At 46.0% G+C, this 12,279-nt stretch overlaps 1 protein-coding gene across 1 annotated transcript in view; it reads left to right on the plus strand.

The window, feature by feature from the left end:
• LOC126416368 (pancreatic triacylglycerol lipase-like) overlaps positions 1-12,279 on the plus strand; it is a 247,527-nt gene that overhangs the window by 38,767 nt on the left and 196,481 nt on the right. The gene's annotated exons all lie outside the window — the stretch shown is intronic.

Raw genomic sequence — 12,279 nt, forward strand, 5'->3', positions numbered from 1 at the left:
GCTGTCCAGGTTTCGAGAGGGTGCGTTTCTGAATGAGGTATCAAATATATTGCTTCCCCCTACTTATACCTCCCGAGGAGATCACGAATGTAAAATTTGAGAAATTCGGGTGCGCACGGAGGCTTTCCGGCAGTCGTTCTTCCCGCGAACCATACGCGACTGGAATAGGAATGGGAGGTAATGACAGTGGCACGTAATGTGCCCTCCGCTACACACCGTTGGGTGGCTTGCGGAGTATAAATGTAGATGTAGATATAGATGAACATCACAATCACTTTGTTGCTCTGCCAAGGAGTCTAAACATGAACTTCCAGGATAGTTTTGGTATCTTCTGGCAATGAGACTTACGATTTCTCAAAGACAAAAACACATACTATGCTAAGCCACACAGTAGCAACCAGATAGCCATAATCGACATTCTACAGAAACACTGAGCAAGTACACAACTCGATAACTAGCCCTGTCTAATCTACCGACTTTGGTTGGATGATGCGTGATACGCTTTGTTCAGTTAACCTATCACCATCCAAGTCTGACGATGTTGTCGTCAGCAAAAATGTATTTTGAAACACCAATTGAAATCGCTGCCTACGCGAGTTTACGATTTGGGGCTTATTTAAATGAAATGAAGTAATACGAGGCTTAAGGCGGGCTGCCAGTTGACAGAGTCTGACCTCAGTCAAGTTCCGAAACGGTCTCCGTCATAAAATGGTCCACCACTCTTACTGGTAACATTTGAGAATGTTGTGACGTTAGAGAAGCCACTTTGACGATTATTTTCCTTTCAAATTTGTAGTGTCCTAAATCGGTTTCGTCAGTGGATCCTCTTCCGAGGCCGGCCGCGGTGGTCTAGCGGTTCTAGGCGCCCAGTCCGGAACCGCGCGACTGCTACGGTCGCAGGTTCGAATCCTGCCTCGGGCATGGATGTGTGTGATGTCCTTAGGTTAGTTAGGTTTAAGTAGTTCTAAGTTCTAGGGGACTGATGACCACAGATGTTAAGTCCCATAGTGCTCAGAGCCATTTGAACCATTTTGAACCTCTTCCGAGACTCTCTCTGAAATAATTCTCGGTTCATTCTTATTCTTATAAAAAAATGGCTCTGAGCACTATGGGACTCAACTGCTGAGGTCATTAGTTCCCTAGAACTTAGAACTATTTAAACCTAACTAACCTAAGGACATCACAAACATCCATGCCCGAGGCAGGATTCGAACCTGCGACCGTAGCGGTCTCGCGGCTCCAGACTGCAGCGCCTTTAACCGCACGGCCACTTCGGCCGGCTATTCTTATAAAACGAGTTTTAGTGCTAGATTAGTTTTCTTTCCTTGGTCGTCCATTCGTTAGAGACGTCCATTTACTGGTTTCCATGGGGCGTCTGCTCTCTGAAATTGCGCTAACTTTTAGTTTGTGCCTTTTTTATCGTTACGCTAGCCTTCCAAAAAAATTCCATAATCGTGCTGAAGCCAGCCGTGATGACGTAGCGTCTTTGGGCGCTCTGCCGCATCACCAACGCGAAAATGGTCGCCTCTTGCCTTCGCGCAATACCACAAATTCTGATTGCAGTGCTTAATTAAAATTGAAATATGTCGTGATCTACAACTCCGATCACTATGCGGTCTTCACCAAACTTTCTTAAATAACCGACAGACCCAAAAACTTTCTGCTCCATCCATTTCCTCCTGTTAATCACAGAAACAAATACTTCGCAATGAGCGTGGTCAGGGACTGCACATATTACTGCCACGTCTCAGACGTGTGTCCTGAATATCAAAGAGGGATTGGGTAATGTCTTTGAGAGAGGATCTACTAAACTCTGTATTGTTAGACAATGCACTGAACGGTTGCAATATGCCTGGGTTTCATCAGTATAAATACACACATCAAAAAAAGTTTTGCGTCACCTCGATTCCGAGAGTTTCGAAGCCTGTACAGAAAATTGGAATAGAGATCAATATGAACATCATTTCCGCCCTTCTTATTGCTCGTAAGAACCACACATTGCAAGTTGTACCACCATACAGCGAGATCTTCAGAGTTGGTGGTCCAGATTACTGTACACAACGGTACCTCTAATATCCAGTAGCACGTCCTCTTGCGTTGGTGCATGCCTCTATTCGTCGTGGCATACTATCAACAAGTTCATCAAGGCACTGTTGGTCCAGATTGTCCGACTCCTCAACGGTGATTCGGCGTAGAACCCTCAGAGTGGTTGGTGGGTCACATCGTCCATCAACAGACATTTTCAATCTATCCCAGGCATATTCGATAGGGTTCATGTCTGGAGAACACGCTAGCTGCTCTAGTCGAGCTCTGAAGGAAGCCATTTACAAGGTGTGCACGATGGGGGCGCGAATTGTCGTCCATGAAGACGAATGCCTCGCCAATATGCTGCCGATATGGTTGCGCTATCGGTCGGAGGATGCCATTCACGTATCGTACAGCCGTTTCGACGCCATCCATGACCACCAGCTGCATACGTCGGCCCCACATAATGCCACCCCAAAACAGTCTTGCTGCACTCGCTGGACGGTGTGTCTAAGAAGTCCAGCCTGACCGGGTTGCCTCCAAACACGTCTCCGACGATTGTCTCGTTGAAGGCATATGTGACACTCATTCGTGAAGAGAAGGTGATGCAATCGTGAGCGGTCCACTCGGCATGCTGTTGGGCGCAACTGTACGGCGCTGCATGCTGGCGTGGTTGCAAAGATGGGCATCGCCATGTACATCTGGAGTGAAGTTGCGCATCATGCAGCCTCTTGCGGACAGTTTGAGTCGTAAAGCGACGTCCTATGGCTGCACGAAAAGCATTATTCAACATGGTGGTGTTGCTGTCAGGGTTCCTCCGAGCCAAAATCCGTATGTAGTGGTCATCCACTGCAGTAGTAGCCCTTGGGCGGCCTGAGCGAGGCATGTCATCGACAGTTCCTTTCTCTCTGTGTCTCCTCTATGTTCGAACAACATCGCTTTGGTTCACTCCGAGGCGCCTAGACACTTCCCTTGTTGAGAGCCCTTTCTGGCACAAAGTAACAATGTGGATGCGATCGAACCGCGGTATTAACCGTCGAGGCATGGATGAACTACAGACAACACGAGCCGTGTACCTCCTTCCTGGTGGAATGACTGGAACTGATAGGCTGTCGGACCCCCTCCGTCTCAAAAAAAAAAAAAAAAAAAAAAAAAAAAAAAAAAAAAAAAAAAAAAAAAATGGTTCAAATGGCTCTGAGCACTATGGGACTTAACATCTGAGGTCATCAGTCTCCTAAAACTTAGAACTACTTAAACCTAACTAACCTAAGCACATCACACACATCCATGCCCGAGGCAGAAATCGAACCTGCGACCGTAGCAGTCGTGCGGTTCCGGACTGAAGAGCCTAGAACCGCTCGGTCACCGCAGCCGGCCCCTCCGTCTGATAGGCGCTGCTCATGCTTGGTTGTTTACATCTTTGGGCGGGTTTAGTGACAGCTCTGAACAGTCAAAGGGACTGTGTGTGTGATACAATATCCACAGACAACGTCTATCGGGAGTTCTGGGGATCGGGGTGATGCAAAACCGTTTCCGATGCGTGTATTTTCATCGTATGAATTGATAAAGATGATATTTAAAATTAGACAATCATCGATAGGTTGATTTGTGTGCTCCTTTTAGGATGATGGAATCACTGCTGTGGAAACAGGTGCATGGACAATTAATTTAACGATCTCCTTTGTCATAAAAGGACCACTGATCATCTGTTAGCGACTACTCATCCAGAAAATAAATTGCAGTAACAAATAATTGAGCCTGTTCAATTTGTAAATTCCATAATTATAAAAAGCGAATTAGATAGCTCATCTTTCACATTCACAAGTGGAAAATGAAAAGTGACTGCAATGTAGCAGTGATTTCATACAAATTAAGTTTTATTTGCCACTTAGATATGTACAATATTTCGGTGCCTGTGTTGTTCACACAAGCCAGTACAATACCATACTTATCTGTCCACTCCGGGAAAGCGACAGTCAATTAAAATGTCTCCCCTGTATGGGAATATACGTAATGGATGTACGAGTGCGGGTTGTAGACACGCCGTTGACAGCATACGGAAGTGTGGGTCTGACAGTGAATTGTGCTCGGATGGTAAGGTGACTGCCCGTGACAAGCGGCAAAACCGGGTTTCAGTCCCAGTGCAGCACAAATTTTCACTGTCGGCATTCCGTTATACAGCAGATGGTTATCCATATTTGCAACTGCAAATACATTTCATGTACTTAGATATGTGGTGCCCTGAACACGACCATAATCATGGGCTCACGGAGTTACTGACAGCTTGTCTCGAACAACAGTTTCAGTAGCTTCCAGTCTTCTGTAGATGCAGTGCTACTCAGCAATCGTCAGTGCTATGAAACATATTTCTCTCTTCCTCTTACCGTGGTTATTGCTAAGAAGCGCCGGCCGGAGTGGCCGAGCGGTTAAAGCCGCTACAGTCTGGAACCGCACGACCGCTACGGTCGCAGATTCGAATCCTGCCTCGGGCATGGATGTGTGTGATGTCCTTAGGTTAGTTAGGTTTAACTAGTTCTAAGTTCTAGGGGACTTATGACCACAGCGGTTGAGTCCCATAGTGCTCAGAGCCATTTGAACCATTTGCTAAGAAGCGGCTTACACCAACAGCACCTTCACAAGAGGGCTGTGATGTCCAAACAGGCATAATTTTTCTGTTCCTGATAGTGTTATCAAATTTTAGGGAGCACTATCGAATTTATTATTTTTTCATTTTTAATTATTTATGAGACTATTACGTGCACTCTGACACGGTAGATAGTCTCTTGATATTTTAAGTGAAGGACTGCACAATATGTCAGAAAGCAGTCCCCGCAAGACACGTGTCGCAGGAGCTCAGGTTCATCACTGTGTTACTCACATGCTTTCAGTAATTTAAAACTGAAAAGTTACAGTAGCTGTAAAAAATCGTTTCTGTCAATGAGGAACAAAACTGCAATCAGCCACATTATTGCTTCAGTGGTTCAAGGGTGTCGCGTGGGATATTATTGTGAAAGCTGCACACTATTTCAATGAGACAGCTGCCCGTCGTCTTCAGGTGTCTACTGACGTGTTGCTCCAGTGGCTTGGCAATATACACTACTGGCCATTAAAATTGCCACACCACGAAGATGACGTCCTATAGAAGCGAAATTTAACCGACAGGAAGAAGATTCTGTGATATGCAAATGATTAGCTTTTCAGAGCATTCATACAAGGTTGGCGCCGGTGGTGACACCTACAACGTGCTGACATGAGGAAATTTTCCAACCGATTTCTCATACACAAACAGCAGTTGACCGGCGTTGCCTGGTGAAACGTTGTTTTGATGCCTCGTGTAAGGAGGAGAAATGCATACCATCACATTTCCGACTTTGATAAAGGTCGGATTGTAGCCTATCGCGATTGCGGTTTATCGTATCGCGACATTGCTGCTCGCGTTGGTCGAGATCCAATGACTGTTAGCAGAATATGGAATCGGTGAGTTCAGGAGGGTAATACGGAACGCCGTGCTGGATCCCAACGGCCTCGTATCACTAGCAGTCGAGATGACAGGCATCTTATCCGTATGGCTGTAACGGATCGTGCAGCCACGTCTCGATCCCTGAGTCAACAGATGGGGACGTTTGCAAGAGAACAACCATGTGCACGAACAGTTCGACGAGGTTAGCAGCAGCATGGACTATCAGCTCGGAGATCATGGCTGCGGTTACCCTTGACGCTGCATCACGCGCCTACGATGGTGTACTCAACGACGAACCTGGGTGCACGAATGGCAAAACGTCATTTTTTCGGATGAATCCAGGTTCTGTTTACAGCATCATGATGGTCGCATCGGTGCTTGGCGACATCGCGGTGAACGCACATTGGAAGCGTGTATTCGTCAGCGCCATACTGGCGTATCACCCAGCGTGATGGTATGGGGTGCCATTGGTTACGCGTCTCGGTCGCCTCTTGTTCGCTTGATGGCACTTTGAACAGTGGACGTTACATTTCAGATGTGTTACGACCCGTGGCTCTACCCTTCATTCAATCCCTGCGAAACCCTACATTTCAGCAGGATAATGCACGACCGCATGTTGCAGGTCCTGTACGGGCGTTTCTGGATACAGTAAATGTTCAACTGCTGCCCTGGCCACCACATTCTCCAGATCTCTCACCAACTGAAAACGTCTGGTCAGTGGTGGCCGAGCAACTGGCTCGTCACTGTACGCCAGTCACTACTCTCGATGAACTGTGGTATCGTGTTGAAGCTGCATGGGCAGCTGTACCTGTACACGCCATCCGAGCTCTGTTTGACTCAATGCTCAGGCGTATCAAGGCCGTTATTACGGCCATAGATGGTTGTTCTGGGTACTGATTTCTCAGGATCTATGCACCCAAATTGCGTGAAAGTGTAATCACATGTCAGTTCTAGTATAATATATTTGTCCCATGAATACCCGTTTATCATCTGCATTTCTTCTTGGTGTAGCAATTTTAATGATCAGTAGTGTATGCGCTGGTTCGCCAGAACAGCATAGGCAGCAAGGGGTAGAGCCGTCACGTCATCGTAGACGTGTCACTGAGGACGTCGACATCCAGGATCCCCTGTCAGAGAAATGTGTCACGGTCTTCGTAGGCGCAAATCGCGGTCCGGCGTACGCGCGGGAAGTGTGTTGGCACCCAAGTTAAGTGCCCAGACACCGATTCCCCTTCTGTGTTGACTCTGATTCGTTTGTCTGCGGCCGAACATGCGTTAGTGCCGCTAGTGCTGGTTACCATGCCTTGCTGAGTTAGAATCCCGCGTCTCTATTAATCAGGACGTTACTCATATATATTTCGACTGCTTCTTTAATGATGGAGCACTAGTACGTGGAGGCGGACGAAAGGATCTTTGTCTCTCCATAGTTCATGCTATGTCCTGTCTAAAGACATTGTCCAACAACATCAGCCTTTTCTGGCTGCCTTAATCTGGCGTTACATCTATGTTCAGTGCATCTATATTTAGTTAGAAAAGTCTGTTGAAGACTGGAACACTCTCTTGATGTGGGACGTAGCATGAACTACGGAAAGACGGCGATCTTTTCATGCGGCTGCATGTACTGGGGCACACAGTCCCAACACCACCTGCGTGAGCAGTGGGCTGCGATTCGCGGACACGCTTTTCCTGAGTGTCGCGTGCGAATACCGTGGCCCGTTTCTCCGGCAGGGAGGCTCTGGTTATGCCTACATCCTCTATGATATCTCACAATGACATTATAGCCCGACCCCTTGGCGCTTGCGGTTTTCTAGCGAGTCAGTGCATATATTGGTGAACCATTGCAAGAAGTGATCAGTAAGCACCTGAGGATGACGAGCAGTTGCCTTGTTGGAATATTGTGCAGCTTTCACATTATCCGATGTGACGCCCGTGAACCACTGAAGTAGATATCACGCTGGGAAAGTCTCAAACAACACAGCCACATTATTTTTAAACCCAGTAATTTATTTTCTTTTAAGGACACTGCTTGCCACTATATCTGCAACATTAGAAGGTGGCAATCTGCAATTGTTTTCTGATGACACTGTAGTGGACAGGAATGTCTGGAGGAGGACACAAGATGGCTTGAATAGAATTTCCATTTGGTGTGATGATAGATAGGTTGTTCTAAATGTGGGGAAACATAAGTTAATGAAAATATCCTTTAGCGTCCGAACACAGAATTTGCGGTATTCTGCATTACACAGTGTACAGATCGAGAGTTTGGTATCCTCGCCAGATCAAATTAAAGGAAATCGAGGCATTCGTAGGCAGGCTGCTAGATTTGTTACCGACAAGTTCTATCAATACACGAGTATTATGGAAACGCCCCATGAACTCAAAAGTGAATCCCTGGAGGGAAGAAGAAATTATTTTCTCGAAACACTATTGACGAAGACTGGAGAAGTGGCATTTATAATAGACTGCAGAACGAGCCAACTGCCAGCAACTTATATCACACATAAGTATCCCTAACAAGGAAACCTCCACATCGCACCCCCCTCAGATTTAGTTATAAGTTGGCACAGTGGATAGACCTTGAAAAACTGAACACAGATCAATCGAGAAAACAGGAAGAAGTTGTGTAGAACTATGAAAAAAATAAGCAAAATATACAAACTGAGTACTCCATGCGCAACGTGGGCAACATCAAGGAGAAGTAAGATCGGGAGAACCGTGGTCCCGTGGTTAGCGTGAGCAGCTGCGGAACGAGAGGTCCTAGGTTCAAGCCTTTCCTGTAGTGAAAAAATTACTTTTTTTATTTTCCTTCAAAGTTATGATCTGTCCGTTCGTTCATTGACGTCTCTGTTCACTGTAATAAGTTTAGTGTCTGTTTTTTGCGACCGCACCACAAAACCGTGCGATTAGTAGACGAAAGGACGTGCCTCTCCAATGGGAACCGAAAATATTTGATCGATAGGTCATACGTCAACCGATTCCTCCACAGGAAAACACGTCTGATATATTCTATACAACACTGGTGACTCATGACAGGAATATGTTGTCGACCCACCTAACTTGTACACTTGGCAAATGGGTAAAAAGATTCTTCTTCCTTGCCCGATTTAGGTTTTCCTGTGGATGTGATAATCATTCCCAAAAAAGTGATGAAAACATAAGAGTTTGTCACATAAACTGCAACAAATGGCTGCAACAGTTTCACAGTCGCACAGTTTTCCCTGTGCTCTGTCAAAACATATGTTTTCAAATTTTTCCGTGTGTAGACCGTCAAATCCTGCATATGTCCAAGCAAATCTGAACTGTCCTGGAATTTTGGAGAGCAAAGTTGATTATGTGTGAGTGCCTGAACTTTGATAATTGTCTGAAAATAAAATATTAAACTTTTCACTCGAGGGAAGACTTGAACCTAGGACCCCTCGTTCCGCAGCTGCTTATGCTTACCACGGAACCACGGCGCTCCCGATCTCACATTCTCCTTGATGTTGCCCATGTTGCACATGGACTACTCAGTTTGTATATTTTGCTTATTTTTTTCATAGTTCCACATAACTTCTTCCTGTTTTCTCGATTGATATGTGTTCAGTTTTTCAAGGCCTATCCACTGTGCCAACTTATAACTAAATCTGAGGGGGGTGCGATGGGGAGGTTCCCTTGTAAGACAAAATGAGAGAAATCCAGTATACATTACGACCACCAACCACTGGCACACCGGTTGGCAAGGATGAAACGCGAAGATCGATAAGTAGGCGCTTTATCAAGCGCGCCTATCACGGGAGAGGCCAGAGACACACCGACAAGCAATATGCCGCCAGCGCCCTCTCAACAGCATGTATTTAGACCGCCGCTGCTGACCGGAGAGCCTCACTCAGTTGCTCAGACTCACTCACTGACTCACTCATCCAGTTTGGCGTCTGTCAGTCCACTCACAGAGCGGGAATAGATCGCAACAGGCTAGTACATAGTGACCAGATTACTGATTATAGCGGGACTTGTACTTTACTCGCAGTAAAACTAAAGTTTGTAATAGCAAGATTACTGATATTGTCTGCAAGAGAAGACTATTGCTGATGAGTTTGTACCACAACACATGGACTCTATTCAAGTTAAGTTTCCAGATCAAGCAAATTAAGAACCCGAATGTTCACGTGCTACTGTCGTGAGCGTCTACAGAAAGAGGTAGGATAGCAAAACTGCCACTAGGCACTATATGGTTGGACATCCACGACTCTTCACAGAAGCTTCAGTTCGGAGACTTGTCTGCTCTGTAAAGTAGGACAGATGGTGATCTGTGGCCTCTCTGCCAAAAGAATACAATGCTGGTGCACGCGCGAATGTTTCGGAGCACACTGTTCATGGTATGTTATTGAACATCCGCAGCAGACCCCCCCATACGTGTTCACATATTGACCCAGCGACATCGTCAATTACGATCGCAGTGGGCACGGGACCATTTGGATTCCACCGTCGGACAACAGAAACTTGTCAGGTCTTCGGGTGAATCACATATTTGCTGTTCTAAGTCGCTTCACGTCTCCACAATGGCGCCATCGAAGTAAACGGAGGCTCGAAACGTGCAGCGCGCCCCGGACACAGGCAGGCGGGAGCAGTATTATGCTGTGGGAGTCATTCTCCTGCGGTTGCATGCGACCTGTGGCGGTAATCGAACGCTGACAGCTGAGAACAACATGCGTACCTTCACGCTTGATGTCTTCTCCAATGGTGATGTTATCTTTCAGCAATATAATTGTCCGTGTCCCAGAGCCAGAACCGTGCTACAGTGCTTGGAGGAGCGTTAAAGTGAACTCTCATGATGTCTCGGCGGCCAAATTCGCTTGCTGTATGTTCTACAGAATCCATCTGGGTCGCTATAAGACGCCATCACCGCGCACGTATATCAGCAGCCCAATATTTATGCGAATTACGTGACCCGTGCGTAGACATCCAGTGCCACATACCTCCAAAAACCTACCAGTGAACTGCTGGATCTCTGACATGCAGAATCAGTTATGTATTTCGTTCGACGGACGGACAAACAAGCTGTTAAGCAGGTGGTAATAATATTTTGGCCCTTCAATGTAAGCAGTTGTTGTATCCCTGCCCGAACTGGAAAGAGAATGACTAATGCTGTCACTGCGTACCCTTCGCCATGCACTGTGTGGTGGCTTGCGGAGTATATATGTAGATGCAGAACGTAAGTAACGAATTCTGCGTTGCTATGTTTTTACAGTATAGTAAGAAGACAGATTTTAGATGGTTTGGGGAAATACAGGGTACTTAATTTACTATACGGAGCTACCACTTCTGTCAGCAACAACATGGTAACCCAACTGGTAATGTAGTCAACTAAGCTTAGATGAAAGACACGGTTGAGGTATTCCACGCGTCTCCAAGTCTATTCCAGATTCCATTAATCGCCGCGCGGAGTGGCCGTGCGGTTTGAGGCGCCATGTCACGGATTGCGCGGTCCCTCCCGCCGGATGTCCGAGTCCTCCCTCGGGCATGGGCGTGTGTGTTGTTCTTAGCATAAGTTAGTTTAAGTAGAGTGTAAGTCTAGGGACCGATGACCGCAGCGCTTTGATCCCTTAGGAATTCACACACATTTGAATATTTTTTGCATTAATCTTAGTGGCTGACGTGTTGTGGTGTACCAGCCCGTCGGCAACCAATGATCAAATGTTCTCAGTGGGTGGGAGATCTGGAGGAAACAGACAATAGCCAGACATTCTCTGCACTGGGGTACACCTCTATAACACTGGCGACGCGTAGTCTTGTCTTACCTTGTTGACTGCGAGGATAGGACACGACCACCTCCATTAAGAAGAACCAGATCCAGCTATACGGCTCTGTTAAATTTAAGGGTCGTTTTCTTCAGCTCTATATGCACTATAAAGATAAGTTTAGTCAAAATTATTTCAATAAATTAATTATTATTTCAAAAATATATTATGCCTGGAAAAATTGAAAAATTTTTCACCATCTTTTGTTGGTACTTCTTCTTTTTGTTAGGGCCTACTTAGGTCCACAAGGCACGTTTGATTCTTTACATGTGTCTCCTGTTTCGTCTTGTGCCAAAAAGCATTCATTCTATGGCTGTGAGCAAGCTTTCTCTCGTACGTCCACTTTGCCCCCAGTTCTGTGATCATTTTGTTGGTAAGGGACACTGGGAATACCGGTACGTCTTGTAGAGTTTTCTGCCGGAATCTGGACCTGTACTCTATGGTTTCTAACGGAATTTCAAGTTGCTTCGGGTTTGATGTGATCCATTTGCTCTTGGATGCTTTCTCTCTGCACGTCATGGTGAATATCCCATTCCTGAGTCTGCATGAGTTCATTTGGGTTAAATGACCATAGAAGGCCAGTCACCTTTTCCTCATTGATGTGATTATGTCTTCTTGGAGATGCTACAGCTCACTGCTGAGTCTGGTCTTGTAGGAGCCACCCTCTTCTCTCATTGGCCCTAGTATTCTCCTTAACATTTTCAGTTCCTTGGACTCCAGTTTCCTGAGTGGGCCGTTCCTGTTCATCAAGAGGCATTCAAAGGCGTACAGTATTGCTGAGTTGCAATGTTTGAGTTTAAGGTTCTTAGACATATTCTTGGAGATGTAAATTCTCTTTCAGGGATGGTAGACTCTCTTCAACTTAGTATGTCTGATATCTATTGCCAAATTCTCAGCCTCATTTGCTGAAATCCATTCTCCTAAATATTTGGCCGCAGGGACTGCACGATTGGTGGTGCTTTCTAGTGGAATTGTAGATGGGACTGACTGTAGGTAGGTATTGAACTCAGTTTTATG

Source organism: Schistocerca serialis, chromosome 8 (genome assembly GCF_023864345.2).
Source record: "Schistocerca serialis cubense isolate TAMUIC-IGC-003099 chromosome 8, iqSchSeri2.2, whole genome shotgun sequence".
Lineage (NCBI taxonomy): Eukaryota > Metazoa > Arthropoda > Insecta > Orthoptera > Acrididae > Schistocerca > Schistocerca serialis.